General features: G+C 39.7%; 1 long non-coding RNA gene across 1 annotated transcript in view; it reads right to left on the reverse strand.

Annotated features, from left to right (window-relative positions):
- Window positions 1–15,203, reverse strand: part of LOC145520998 (uncharacterized) — a 28,055-nt gene extending 12,852 nt beyond the window's left edge. The window contains exons 1-4 of the long non-coding RNA XR_014064975.1: window positions 15,106–15,203; window positions 13,415–13,531; window positions 8,961–9,006; window positions 6,421–6,487 (exon numbers count right to left, since the gene is read on the reverse strand). This is a non-coding gene — a long non-coding RNA (uncharacterized LOC145520998). The remainder of the gene's footprint in view (window positions 1–6,420; window positions 6,488–8,960; window positions 9,007–13,414; window positions 13,532–15,105) is intronic.
- Window positions 15,204–15,603: the final 400 nt, after the last annotated feature.

The following is a 15,603-nucleotide window of genomic DNA, read 5'->3' on the forward strand; positions in this document are numbered from 1 at the left end:
ATAAAAACAAATGGTTACCTATAAAAAAGAGAGAAGGGGATGGAGTTAAAAGTACGGTAGTAAAGGCTAAAGTCCTTTGAATAGTTTTGTTTCATAGATTTGACTTTGAAATCATATAAATATCTTACAAATTATAAAATAAAATTAAGTTTCAAAAGAGCTCTTTTTGAAGCTAAAAAGAAATGAACCCAAATATATATCTGGCTGGTATAAAGAAAAGAACCAATTCAGGTGATTTTAAAGTACAATAATATGACAGCTCATATCTAGTGGCAAAGACTCTAAAGACAAAAAGAACTATCAAAAAAAAATCTTAAACTATTTTCAGTAATCATTTGTTGGTAGAAATGTTAGTATTGGTATTCTGTCACTGTTCTGTGTATTCTGTGGGTAAAAAACAAATGTGCAATTATATGATATTCTGATTCAATCGTTTTGGTGACATTGGGAGCCAGGACTCTCAGTGTAAAGGAAAGAAAGTATAGATGTAAAACCAGATACATTAAATAAAAGCCTTGTCCTGATTTTAAGTTGAAATATCACAATGAGTTCTTAATTTTACCTTGAAAATTAATAGTTTCTAGATCTGCCCATTGAAAAGGCCCACCACAATGATTATTTTACTAGCAACGAATATCTCAGCACTGAGGTTTTGCCTCTAAATACCATTTTCGACTAAAAGGAACCAAGAATGCTTGGAGAGAATGTTTAATTCCAGGTCAAGACAAGGAACATAGAAGTTGATGTTGGAGCATCTTGTCATAACAGCAAAAATGTCACCAAAGACTAACAGAGCATCAAAATAACTCAGGAGTGGATCGGAAGAGGATCCCACTAGTCAACCATGAGAAAATGTAAGCCTCTTGCTCACACGTCGTGCTGAACAGTATCTGGAGAACTTAAACTGGAAAGTCTCCAGACAAGAAAGAATCACCACCATAGAGGACAGTAGAGATGCAGTTGTTGCTGCTGTTGTTATTGGTGTTTAGTTGCTAAGCTGTGTCTAACTCTTTGCAGCCCCATGGACTATAGCCACCAGGCTTCTCTGTCCATGGGATTTACCAGACAAGAATACTGGAGTGGGTTGCTATTTCCTTTTCCAGGGGATCTTCTCAACCCAGCAATCAAATCCACGTCTCCTGCACTAGCAGATGGATTCTGCTGGGCCACCAGGAAGTCCAGAGATACAGTACTAAAGGTGAAAAAAGAGGGACCAAGTGAAAATCTGGATTATGGATACTGAAACTCCAGCCTTGCCCACTGTCAACCCTTGAGCTCAAGCAGCCAGTATTATACCCCAAGGGAGGAGATGGTAGTATCTTTTGCTGTAGTAAATGAACCTGAAGATACAACACATACTAACATGCTGAGAATTCAATTAAAAATCTCTATGCCCACCAATTGTCTGCAGCACCATTCACCAGTTGATCAGTCCCACACAGGTGCAAAGAGCTCCAATTAGCTTTTTACTGCCCTGTTCTTAACCAAATACAGACAGGCAAGGATTATCAGGCAGTTGAGGAAATTCTCCAACACAAGAGACCAATGGCATAGTAGGAGACACAAAAAGGCAATGAAGAAAGAAGAAAATTTCAAAGATACTACAAATAACGGCTTCAGAGAAGGGAAAATGATAGCAAAAATGACAAATCCAATTGGAAGATTGGACAGTAAGGTCTAGGACAGAACATGAAGTTCAATAACAAAAACGACAAAAAATAAAAAGAGATTGGTATTAGAAAAGAAAAGATAAGAAAACTTGAGGTCAATCCAGAGGTCAAGATTAATGGAGAGAAGAGGGAAAATATAGCAGGAAATTATCAAAAAAAAATAATATAAGAAAAGTTCTATTGGACACAAGTCTCCAGATTAAAAAGCCAATGAAAGAATAAAATAATGCTATTGGAAGCTACATGAATGGACTTAGAGATTATTTACTGAGTGAAGTAAGTCAGAAAGAGAAAGAAAAATACCAAATGATATCATTTATATGTGGAAACTAAAACATGACACAAATGAACCTATCTACGAAAGAGAAAGAGACTCATAGAGAACAGATTTGTGGTTCCCAAAGGCAGATGAGAGGGGATAGACAGGAGTTTGGGACTAGCAGATGCAAACTATTATATATAAAATGGATAAACAACAAAGTCCTACTATATAGCACAGGGAATTATATCCAATATCCAATAATAAGCCTTAATGGAAAAGAATATATATACATATACACATATATATAACAAAATTACTTTGCTGTACGGCAGAAATTAGCACAACATTTTAAATTGACTATACTTAATTAAAAAATTTTTTAAATGCCGATGAAGCTAATTAAAGAAAGATCTGGATCATTATGAAATTTCAAAGCAGTGAAAGAGAGGATTTTGAAAGTTCTGGGGAATGGAATGCATGGGGGCAAGCAGATTATTCCACCGCTCATTACATAAAACGGTATGAGATTTCTAAGAGCAGTACTGAATGTAGCAGGCAATAGAATCGTGGTTAAAGATTCTGAATGAGAATTATTTCTTAATCTTGAATCCTTTATCCAAATCAAATTATTCATCGAATGCAAGAATAAAGACTTTTTTAAAATTAATAGACTTTTTTAGAGCGGTTTTATATTTATAGAAAAGAATGAACAGAAATTGCCAAGTTCTCATGTATCCTTTTTCCCACTCTTCCCCATCACCCCAACAACATGAAGTTTCCCCTCTTATTAGCATCCTATATTGGTGTGGTACATTTGTTATAATTGGTGAGTGAATGTTGATACATTATTATTAACTAAAGTCTATAGTTTACTTTAAAGTTTACTTTTTGTGTTTTACATTTCTATTTTTGACAAATGTATATTGTTATCTATTCACCATTACAATATCATGTAGAGCTGTTTCAAGTTCCGAAAAATCGCCTATGCGCCCCATCTCTCATCCCTCCTTCTCTCTCATCTGAACCTGTCAACCACTAATGTTTTTACTCTCTTCATATTCTTGCCTTTTCCAGAATGTTATATAGCTGGAATCATACAGTATGTAGCTTTTTCAGACTACTTTTCCTCACTGAGCCGTGCATTTAAGTTAACCCCATGTCTTTTCATGGCTTGATAGACTTTCTTATTGCTAAATAGTATTTCATGGTATAGACAGTCCCCAGTTTGTTTGTCCATTTGCCTATTGAAGGACATCTTTGTTGTTTCCAAGTCTGGGCCATTATGAATAAAGTTTCTGTAAATATTCATATGCGGGCTGTTGTGTGGATGTAAATCTTCAATTCATTTGGGTAAACAGCAACAAGAGTAATTGCTGTATTATATACTAAACTATATTTAATTTTCTGAGAAACCACCAGACTGTCTTCTAAAGTAGCGGTACCATTTTGTATTCCCACCAGCAATGAAGGAGAATTCCTGCTGCTCCATGTGCTTGACAGCATTTGGTCTTGTCATGTTTTGGATTTTGGCCATTCTAATCAGCATCGTGTAGTGTTTCTCATTATTGTTTTAATTTGCAATTCTCTAATGACATATGATGTTGAGCAGCTCTTCATGTTTATTTGACATCTATATATCTTCTTTGGTGTCTGGATATTTTGCCCATTTTTAATTGGATTCCTCACTGCCCTGTTATTGAGTTTTGCAAATTTCTTCACATATTTTGGACACAGGACCTTTACAGACAAGTGTTTTACAAATATTTTCTCCCAGTCTGTGGCTTATACTTTTATTTTTTTATATAAACACATTTTTAGACAATCAAAATCTCAGGAAATTAACCTCTCTTGCACTTTTCCTTAGGAAGTTACCAGAGGATATGCTTCATCCAAATGAGAGAACTCAGAAGGAAGAAACATGGAATTCAAGAAACAGGTCCAACACAAGAAATAGCCAAAAGGAATTTCTAGCCTGAGGGACAGGAAAGCCCTAGGACAGTCATTGTGAGGAATCCTAGAGTGGACATCTCACCTCCCTCTCTCCCCAGTGAGCAAAAGACAACCATTGGGGCACAAGAAGGAATTAACATCTTTTTACTTATTTTAATGTTTGTCTTTTAAAATTTTGAATTTTGTTTATGTTTCATTGTGCATATGTTATTATAGCAAAACATATTTTATAAACAAAACAATATACAAATATAGGAGGCATATGTTTCTTTGAAAATTGATAACAGTTCAGTTCAGTTCATTTCAGTTACTCAGTCGTGTCCAACTCTTTGCGATCCCATGGACTACAGCACACCAGGCCTCCCTGTCCATCACCAACTCCCGGAGTTTACTCAAACTCATGTCCATTGAGTCAGTAATGCCATCCAACCATCTCATCCTCTGTCATCACCTTCTCCTCCTGCCTTCAATCTTTCCTAGCATCAGGGTCTCTTCCAATGAGTCAGTTCTTCACATCAGGTGGCCAAATTATTGGAGTTTCAGCTTCAGCATCAGTCCTTCCAATGAATATTCAGGACTGATTTCCTTTAGGATTGACTAGTTGGATCTCCTTGCTGTCCAAGGTACTCTCAAGAGTCTTCTCCAACACCACAGTTCAAAAGCATCAATTCTTCGACACTCAGCTTTCTTTATAGTTCAACTCTCACATCCATACACGACTACTGGAAAAACTATAGCTTTAACTAGGTGGACCTTTGTTGGCAAAGTAATGTAAATTGATAACAGTCCACCATTTAAAAAATCTAGAGGCTGCTGGCCTAGAAAGCCAGTCCAGAATGCAGCAGGAGGTCAGAGGGCTTTGGAAGAAATTTTACAGGATAAAATGGAACTGATAAATTATATGACAAGTTTGGTCATATGGAAAATTGTATAGTAACCCATTTAACAGAGCTATTTGAAGGTAGGAAAACATCACGTGTCAAAGAAATTTAAGCAAATGAAATGACAATTAGTATCTCCAAGAAAAACCAAAACACAAACAAGAAAAAAATTATTATAGCCCATTATCTACAGTGGTAGTGAACAATATTCATATACTAATCACGAAAACACTAAATGTGCATTTAGCTAAAAATAAAAATGAGATTAAATCATTAAGATTCAAGAAAGAGAGACTAAAAGTAAGCAAAAGTCCTCACTATGTGTGCTAAACTTGGCAAATGAAGAAATAATAGATAATTAATATCCATTTTCAACATGGAGGTAAATATCAAAAGAAGCTGCTAAGTGTTCAAAATCGTTCCTCTTGAGACAAAGCTTACTCCTTGGAGGGAAAGTTATGACCAACCTAGACAGCATATTAAAAAGCAGAGACATTACTTTGTCACAAATGTTCATCTAGTCAAGGCTGTGGTTTTTCCAGTGGTCATATATGGATGTGAGAGTTGGATTATAAAGAAAGTTGAGCACTGAAGAATTGATGCTTTTGAACTGTGGTGTTGGAGAAGACTCTTGCGAGTCCCTTGGACTGAAAGGAGATCCAACCAGTCCATCCTAAAGGAGATCAGTCCTGGGTGTTCATTGGAAGGACTGATGTTGAAGCTGAAACTCCAATACTTTGGCCACCTCATGCGAAGAGCTAATTCATTTGAAATGACCCTGATGCTGGGAAAGATTGAGGGCAGGAGGAGAAGGGGACGACAGAGGGTGAGATGGTTGGATGGTATCACCAACTCAATGGACATGGGTTTGGGTGGACTCTGGGAGTTGGTGAAGGACAGGGAGGCCTGGCATGCTGCGGTTTGTGGGGTTGCAAAGAGTCGGACATGACTGAGCAACTGAACTGAACTGAGACAAAGCAGGCAAATATGAGTAGAGAAGGGATTACCCTTTCTTTATGCCGTTTAGCACTGTTTCATTTTATGGAATATTTGCATGTTATGATTTAATAAAATAAAAATGACTTTTAAAATTTATAGCAACCTATATAAAGAAATGGGCTTCCCTGATGGCTCAGTGGTAAAGAATGTGCCTGCCAACACAGGAGACTCAGATTTGATCCCTGGGTTGGGAAGATTCTCTGGAGAAGGGAATGGCGACCCACTCTTACCTGGAGAATTCTGTGGACAGAGGAGGCTGACATGCTACAACTATGGGGTCACAAAGATTCAGACACAACTTAGTAACTAAACAATAATATATTAAATAATATTTTCAATAATAGTCAATGTAGGAAAATATTCAAAACAATGTCAAATGCAAAAGGGAGATAAAAATTGGTAAAATTTTATAGAAATTTATAAGTATTTAAATAAATATGACAAATTTAGCAAATTTCCAATATGCATGTCTTTCATCAGGATAAAATCTGGATGGAAATACATCAAAATACATTTACATCAAAAGTAGTTATCGCTGCATGATAAGCTAAGGGTGATTTTAATCTAATTTTGCAGCTTTCTCTATTTTTTTAAGCATCTACAATAAGCTATATTATGTTCTTAGGCAGGAGCAGAACTTTTTAAAAACTTTTCTGACCTTCAGTTACAGTAGATATTGCTAAATTGCAAGCGGGGATTCACACTTAACTGATGAGCACAGCACCCTGAAAGATACAAATTGGGTAATACTGGGTCATAGCCTTCCTTCAGCTGACTTTCACCCTTGCCAGCTATTACAGTCCCTTCCTCCTTGCGAGGAGCTCTTCCCTCCCTCCCACCCCAGCCCTACCCCACCCCAGCGAATTTCTAGGCATTCCCTAGGGCAGTCTTGAATACGTCCAAGAACTGCTGCCTCCACTTGGCGAGGATCTGCTAGACATCTCTGCCACCCAGAAGAAGCCGTGAGGCCTCAGAGGTGACAGTACTAGCCTGTGGCCTCTAGAACTGTCAGTCCACCATAGCTGCCCTCCACCCTAACTCCTCCTGAGTTACCATCTGTCTAAGGGCTTTGAAAGAAATTCCACCAGGGCCCTGGGGTTCTGGAGAGATTTAGGTAAAAAGAGCTCTTTTGAGATTTCATTTATTTGCTTGAAAACCTAGTGTTTACACACACATACACACACACACACACACACACACACACACACAAACACACACACACACACTGCAAGAATCAGGGCACAGAACTGGGCCAAAGAAAACCATTTCATGAAACAGATGTCCTGTCCTGACCCCCCTTATTCCCAACCTGCCAGTCTGGCTCCCTCTTCCTCAAGTCTAGCTCACTGGAGTTCTTTCCTAGGGGCTCCCTCAGTGTGTCAGTGAGAAGAGCTTTATTAGGCTACCCACAGACCCACAGAAATGCCCAGTGGTGTCTGAATTCCAGAGGAGGCCACACATGGTTGCTGTTATTTACTCATATTTTACAGGTGAAGACACTGAGGCACAGAGAAGTGAATTAAATTACTGAAGGTCAAACAGACACTAAGAGCAATCTGGCTCCGGGGGAAGTGTTCTCACGCACTACAATGTTCCAGAGCATGGAGCAGAGCCTCCACTGTGCGCCAGCTTCCCTGTGGTTCCAGAGAGGCCCCTGCCCTCAGAGAGTTTGTGTTCAGCCGCTAAGCAGTGTCTGACTCTTTGCAACCCCATGGACAGCAACATGCCAGGCTTCCCTGTCTGTCACTATCTCCCAGAGTTTGCTCAAAGTCATGTCCACTGAGTTGGTGATGCTATCTAACCATCTCATCCTCTGTCATCCCCTTCTCCTTTCGCCTTCAATCTTTCCCACCATCAGAGTCTTTTCCAGTGAGTCGGCTCTGTACATCAAGTTGCCAAAGTATTGGAGCTTAAGTTTCAGCATCAGTCCTTCCAATGAATATTTAAGGTTGATTTCTTTTAGGATTGACTGGTTTGATCTCCTCGCAGTCTAAGGGTCTCTCAAGAGTCTTCTCCAACACTACAGTTCAAAAAGCATCAATTCTTTGGTGCTCAGACTTCATTATGATTCAACTCTCACATCCATACCTGACTGCTGGAAGAACCATAACTTGGACTGTACAGACTTTTGTCAGAAAAGTGATGTCTCTGCTTTTTAATACAGTATATAGGCTTGTCAGAGACTTTCCCACCTGGTGATTCACAGCCTCAGATAGCTGAGAGAAATTCTAAGAACAATCTTAAGGCATTCTTCAAGTCCCAGTTAAGACCACCTCTTTCAGGTAAGCATCAGCCCCCAAACATGACTGCCACCTCCTCCATGACGTCTTCCTACAGTCCCCCAGTCAGGACTGGATCTCAAACCCTTCCTACTCCCACAGCCCTTCAACTCTAGAGAACAGAGCATGGTCTCACTCTCCTTAGAGTGAGCGATCAATGTCAGCATCTCACAGTAGAACATAAGCTCTGTGGAGACAGGACTGGTCTGCTTGCTCTTAATGTCTGACAGCACTCATGGCACTGCCTGTCTAGACAAGTGTTCCCTCTTTGTCTTTGCTGGGCTGTGTTGAGACTTTGCTGGACACATAGTGGGTGTGCAATGACTCCTGACTGGGTGGTGAGCACTGGGGTGGAGGCCTCTCCACAGAGAGCCCTGTAGAATACAGTATTATGTCAAACTCTGTGAAACTGCCATTCTAAAGGCTAAGTTATTCAAATATTGACAATTTCATATGAGCCAATTATATCTCAGTGGTAAATAATCCACCTGCAATGTAGGAGACGCAGGTTCAACCCCTGGGTTGGAAAGATTCCCTGGATAAAGAAATGACAACCCACTCCAGTATGTTTACTTGGATAATCCCGTGGACAGAGGAGCCTGGAGGGCTACAGTCCATGGGGTCTCAAAGAGTCGGACATGACTGAGCACACACACACACACACACACACACACACACACACACACACACACATATATATGTATATATATTTATATATCCTAACTGGAATAGCCTATAAACCCCAGAAAGTGTTTCCTTGGCAATTTTGAAATCTCCCTTCTTGGATATCTATCTTTTATAATTTAACTCTAGTTATTAAATAATATTTTGTAAAAATACCCCCAGAAGTCTAATTTCTGGACTGTAAATCCTCCACTATCCCAAAACCCAGACAAGAGAGATGAAATCTGATTCCAACCGGTTTGTTCAGCTGTGAGTTCCTAGGGTCGTGTGGACAAGGCCAACTGTTAACAGAAAACAGAAGAAAAATTAGTTTTACTCACTTCCTTTCTCTCAAAAAGCCAGCTGAGAAATACCTTCTGGGGCCCTGTACATTGAGGGTTTCTATGTGCAGTGAATTCTCCACTGTTTTTTACTTCCGTCTTCTGTTCTCTGACACCTTTAGTAGACTGACCCTCCTGCATATTAATCTTTGGGGACCTCCCTGACCTTTGGGAGGAATGTCAACAGTGGGAATTCATCCAATAGATGAGAAGTTTCCTCCACTGGCAGCTTTCCTTTGCCTGGTTCAAGCCTCTGGAACTGCAGGCTATAAAGGCAACTGACAATCTAATTTATCCACCATTTCACCTGGAAACAGTATCATTTCTTTGCACTCCCTAGAGACCTTCGCCTGGAAAAAAGACCCAGGATGCCTGTCAGACCAAACAATGCCTATCATATTTTATTACATAGGATGAAACCTAAGACTTTATACTCCATTAGCAGAAGGTTTCATTTTCACTCCAGGAAGGTAGTTCAACATTATATCTTATCTTGTTCTTTCTTATGTTTTTAATATAAAGGCCTTTAAATTGCCCACTTCCATCCCCCACGCCCACCACCCCAGGCATCCAGAAACTATATTATCAGATTTTACAGTCTGAGATAATACGCTATTATAAGAGTGCCAAAATATATGTGGTGTGTATTTTTTTTAAATAAAACTACAGCCTGATAGAAAGAAGAAGTTTGCTCTCTAGTGGCTGACTTATAAAAGGGTCTGAAACCCACACAGTAAGATAGCTTAGAAAAAGAAGAGACTTAACAGTGATACTTGAGTAACAAGGTCTGAGTACTTATTTTGTTTTTATTGATCTTTTTAATTTTTCTTATAGTAAAAAACTACATCAGAGAGAGTGTTCTGTGGATATTTTTCCTATTAAAATTTTTCCTATCATTAAGCTAATTTTAATTCTAAATTCTTAGAGTAGCAATTAAGTTTCTGGTGTTTTATTAGCCTTTAGAAAGCTTTGTGGGTTGGTTTAATACCATGTAATTAATGTCTATTATAGACGTGTTGCCCAATAATATAATATTATTAGAGCTTTTTAAACCATTTTTAGCTTTTTGCAGGAAGATAATATAAATTCAAGGAGAAATAGTATAATTATTAGTATGATGCCAATTAATATCATTTTATTACTCCCTTTCCTATAGCAACTCAATTTATGCAATTCTATTACAATACAAATTATAGAGGAAAAATGTATTCAGTGTGCCCCTCTTTTCAACCCCTGTGCCATGTTTTACTTTCCCATTTTATTCTCCCCCTGTGCCTCCCTAAGTTCACACTATTTTTCTCAACTCTCTGTCAGATAACAGGAGCAAACCACACCATTGGTCCCTAAAGTCCCCACCCTCCATCTTTCTAAAAAAAGAGAAAGTTACCTAGGAAACTTTCTACCTACACAGTAATAAATACTTTAAAGGATTTTCAGACCTGTAAAGATTCCTGGGACTTCCCTGGCAGTCTAGTGGTTAAGACTCTATGCTACCAGTGCAAGGGACTTCAGTGCAATCCCTAGTCAGGAAACTAAGATTACACATGCCCATGTGGCACAGCCAAAACAAAAGTATAAATATTCTTGTCCTCACTTTATCTATGAGAAAGGAGCCAGATAGCGTAAAGAGGCTTCACCTTTTCTGCTGGTCAGGACTACAGTGGACGTACTAGACTTTGAAAAGGGGAAGAGTGTTTTATGGGTGGAGCAGGCATATGGCACAAAGCGAGGGGTGGTTCAGAAGGGGGATGATGCAGCCTGATTTACATTTTTGAAAATTATTCTGGCTGCTGAATGAAAAAAGTCCCACAATAAGAACAGGAGTAGAAACAGGGAAACCTCTTTGGAAATGACTATAGCCAAGCTACATAATAAAAAATGAGTGGCGCCAACAGGGGTGGTGAAGTTGTAAACAGTGAATGGATTTCCAAGGTATTCTGGAGGTAGCTCCAATACTTTGGCCATCTGATGAAAACAGCCAACTCACTGGAAAAGACTCTGATGCTGGAAAAGATTGCAGGCAGGAGGAGAAAGGAACAACAGAGGATGATATAGTTGGATGGCATCACTGACTCAATGGGCATGAGTTTGAGTGAGCTCCAGGAGATGGTGAAGGACAGGGAAGCTTGATGTGCTGCAATTGCAAAGAGTCAGACACAACTGAGTGACTGAACAACAACTGGAGGTAGAGCTAATTGGTCAGAGGTGGGAGTGGGGCATGAATTCAGAATAAAGAACTTACTGGAATTGGAAAGGATGAGAGAGAAACAGGTTGGGGAGGTAAGGGGCACTGAGAATAAAGAGTTGTGTTTGAGTTGGTTTTGGTTCAGGAGAGATACCAGATAACCTCTTGGAGATATCAAGAGATGTCTACACATCCAAATCTCTTCTTGTTTTAAGTCTAGAGCTTTGGAAAAAGTTGGGACTGGTGATTTATATTTAGAAGTCTTTAGGATATAAATGATATTTAAAGATGAAATCCCCAAGGAGCAAGGTTGGCTAGAGATGAGAGAAATCCTGGGCCTGACCCTGGGCACGGACTCATGAAGTAGGGAAGGGAGGGTCAGCCCGGAAGATTGAGTGGAAATGTCCAGGAGTGGGGAGAACAGCAGAAGAATATGGGTGAGGTGGCACTGGCGAGAGGTCAGGTACAATAAGGGCTTAGACATGACCATTGAACATGGCAACACAAGGGTCATGGGTGACCTTGACAAGAGCACTTTCAGCAGCATAATGGGGACAGAGCTCCTCTTGTTCTTTCACCTGCCAAACATGAGCCTAAAAAATTCTTTCCCTTAGCAAGCATACAAGGCAGAAAGGAACTAGCAATGGGTACTGAGTTTGGCGGAAATTTCTCTGTTGTCTATGTTGATAGATGGTTAATTTATACTCAGTCTTCGATATGGACTCATTTTATTTGCATCCTTTTAGAATCAAAATGGGCAAGGAAAGGGATTCTTGGATGTCAGAAATGGACACCCTTTCACAACATAACTCATCTTCCGCACAGATTTTAGATGGTAGAGAGAAACTGTATAAAGGAGAAAATATTAACTCAGGAAGAGTGCATTTGACCTAGAGACTGTCAAGGAAGAGGGAAAAAGAAGTAGGGGAAAAGTGCATCTGGGGGACTTCTCTGGTGGTTTAGTGGCTAAGACTCTGAGATCCCAATGCAGAGGGCCTGAGTTTGATCCCTGGTTAGGGAACTAGATTCCACATGCCACAACTAAGACCCAACACAGCCAAGTAAATAAATAAAAAGAAATATTTTTAAAAGTATATTGGGGAAAAAAGAAGATAAAAATAGGAAAGGAAGGAGCTAAGGATGGGCTTTTTCCTAGAGGCATAGCCCAAAATGAAATTTCAACTACCTGCCAATCTCAGAGGAAACAGAACCAGACAGAATAAATATGGAAAACATTTCCATGTCAGACTCTACGCCAAGGGCCGGGGAACAAGGAAAGAGAGTAACACATTAAACAGGAGGAAGAAATTGCAAAGTGAACAGGTGGACAGCAGAAGGTGCTTATTTTCTAAAAGGCTCTTAAAAATTTGCATAGCTATTTAAAACACACACCCCAAGCCTCCTGACCAATTAGTTTCCACACAACCAAATCTCTTGTTAGTTTGTGGGTATGTCCAGGAAAACTCAAATGGGGGACAAAATAAAAAAAGAACTGTGGCCAGTAGAGTCCCTTAAAAAAAAGCCTTGATGTGTTACTATTTTTAAGAGTTTGAATAAGCACATTTTGAAAATGCAGAAACAAGTTATAACTGAAGGGACAAAACGCTGTTGATTCTTCTCTTTCACACTCTTGGGATGAGTCTTTGCTCAACTCACAGTTCACCATATGTCGTTTAATGTCTCACCAATTCTATGATGTGAAAAGTACTGGGCTTTACTGGAAATGCTGATTTGTGCTAAGTTGGCAGACCTTATAGGCCCTCAGCAACACCAGTCAATCTGGTCAAGTAGGGGTAACTTTCAAGTGAAAAGGACTGACCAGAACCCTAAGACAATCTTGAGATCACATTTATTTCCAACCAAGGCTTCCTATCACCAGGCAGCACTGTCCTCCACCACCCTAGCCTCCTCTCACCAGGGTCTCTGCTGCAGGTGTGCCCTAAAGTTCATGGTTGAAAACACCTCTTCACATGGTTTCTGTCTGGTATTGAGATGATGGTTCACTGGATTCATTTCTCTGCCATGTCAGAATCTCAGCACTGTCACTGTTCAGGTTCCAGCTTGTCTCTCTTTTTCTACCTCCTAACCATCTATTGTTTCACCATTAGTTCAAGGACAAAGCACTCTGATTAGAAATGGGGAAGGGCATCACACATCTCAGCTCCCCAGACCAAAGAAACATACTGGCAGTAAGTTGAGGTCGAGTGTGTCTGCCTTCTCCTGCACAGAATCCAGGGATGGCAGCAGGAGGCTTCCTCCTCTAAAAGCAAGGAGGTCATGGGTGTTCATTAGCAATGACATCTGGAGAGAAAATAATGGTTGATTAAATGATGCTAAAATTATCTCATGACTTCTGTCTCTTGTACAGCTCAGAAGGAAAAAAAATCAAGAAAAGGATCAATACTAATTGGTGGACTAACTGCCTAAAATAGATGAGAAATATCCCCTTCTCTGACTTCTGTGCTCCCATCCCTGAAACAACTATTCAAGAGGGATGATCCTTAAATCTTCATCTCCAAAATCAAACTTCAACCAGGATATTCTGGAGAACTCTTCTGATTTCTTACTAAATTAATTTTAAGAGGGTTCCAAGCTTAGGCAGTGCCAAGTCATACCAGAAAGTTATGTTTATGGCTATTTATTGAGACTTAGTAGACTCATGCTGGCAAGTTCAAGTTAGCCTCTATGCCATCACAGAAGAGTAAAAAGTTAAAATAGAAGAAACTTCAAAAGGCTGTCAATGATGAAATCATACTACTGAGACTTTATCTGAAAACTATGAAAGAGGGCAGCCCAGTCCAGGGACTAAATATTCCCTATACTTTTAGTAAACATCTGGGATTTGCCTCAGCTTTTACACATAATGGTTTCCACTGCTACAGATGTTTGCATTTTGAAACAACATTAAGAAGAAACAAACATAAAGAGTGTGGAAACAAACATAAAGAACATGGAAATCTAGGAAAAGTAAAGGAAAACAACTTTTGAGGATCATTCAGATTTCCGAATAGGTATGCGTGCTTGAGTGCACTCTAAGTCGCTTTAGTGGTGTCCGACTCTTTGGACCGATGCTATGGACTGAGCCTGCAAATCTCCTCTATCCATGGGCCAGGCAAGAATACTGGAGTAGGTTGCCGTGCCCTCCTCCAGGGGATCTTCCCAACCCAGTCTCCTTCAGCTCCTGCATTGCAGGTGGACTCTTTACCACTGAGCTGCCAGGGAAGACCTCCAAATAGGTATACACATGTGCTTTAAATATAGCACCCTATCTTTCACTGCAGGGGATGTGGGTTCGATCCTTGGTCAGGGAAATAAGAGGAGCAGCTAAGCCCATGTGCTGCAACTACGGGGATTTCACATGCCGCAACCAAGACCCAAGGCAGCCAAATAAATTAATTAATAAATATAAATAAATAAATAAACATAGAACCCCAAACAGCCGTGAAGCCTCCCTGTCCTACGTGCATGTGTAGAATCTTGGTTTACTCCCAAATCATAATAGATTCTCATGGCAGTGCATGATTCTATATTTTATCTTACATGAAAAAAGGAATATTAACTATAAACTTGGGACTAGATTTGGGGGTAATGGGAGTAGGGGAAAACCCACATCTTTTGGCATATTTTTCTTACTGTGATCATTGCTAAGGAAACCATTTCCTATCCATACACAGCACACATTTCCCCTAATTATTATCCTCAGAAAGCACACAATACCACATTTAAAAACATGAGGACAAGAGCTCAGTAACACATATTCAGAAACACTCAAAGCTCTAAAATAATTGGGAAGAGATTCCTGAGGTTTTCCCAAGAGTTAGGGACCGAGGTGCATTTAGCCAAGAGAGAACGTGTTCCTTATGGTTAGTACTCACTATCCAATCCAAGGTAGAAGCAATCCCCTGGAGCATCAGAAAAGGGGCTGCTTCTGTTCCCATGACTCCTCCTCCATCAGGCACGGATGCTGGAACTCATAGTTCACAGAATCACACAGAATGTGAGAGCTGGAGAAGTTCTAACCTGATTGAAGCTCCTCTTTTTATATCGAGGAAGCAGAGAGGCTTGTCAAGGTACCATGGCTACATCATGGCTGAACCAAAACCAGGAGTCATTTTGTGACCCCCAACACAGGAAGAGGAGTCCAGGAAGTGTTGTTGGATGGCTGGAACCAAAAGACTTTAAAATCTTAGAGTGAAAAAAACTGAAAAAGAATGGATATATATGTATGTAAATACATATAACTAATTCACTTGGCTCTACACCTGAAACTAACACAACATTGTAAGTCAACTATACTATATGTCAACTATAAGTTTTTTAAAAAATTAAAAAATCCAAAGCAAAAAAAATCTTAGAGTGAAATGATATCTTGA

Source organism: Giraffa tippelskirchi, chromosome 9, assembly GCF_054371585.1.
Source record: "Giraffa tippelskirchi isolate mGirTip1 chromosome 9, T2T-mGirTip1v1.2.pri, whole genome shotgun sequence".
Classification (NCBI taxonomy): Eukaryota; Metazoa; Chordata; class Mammalia; order Artiodactyla; family Giraffidae; genus Giraffa; species Giraffa tippelskirchi.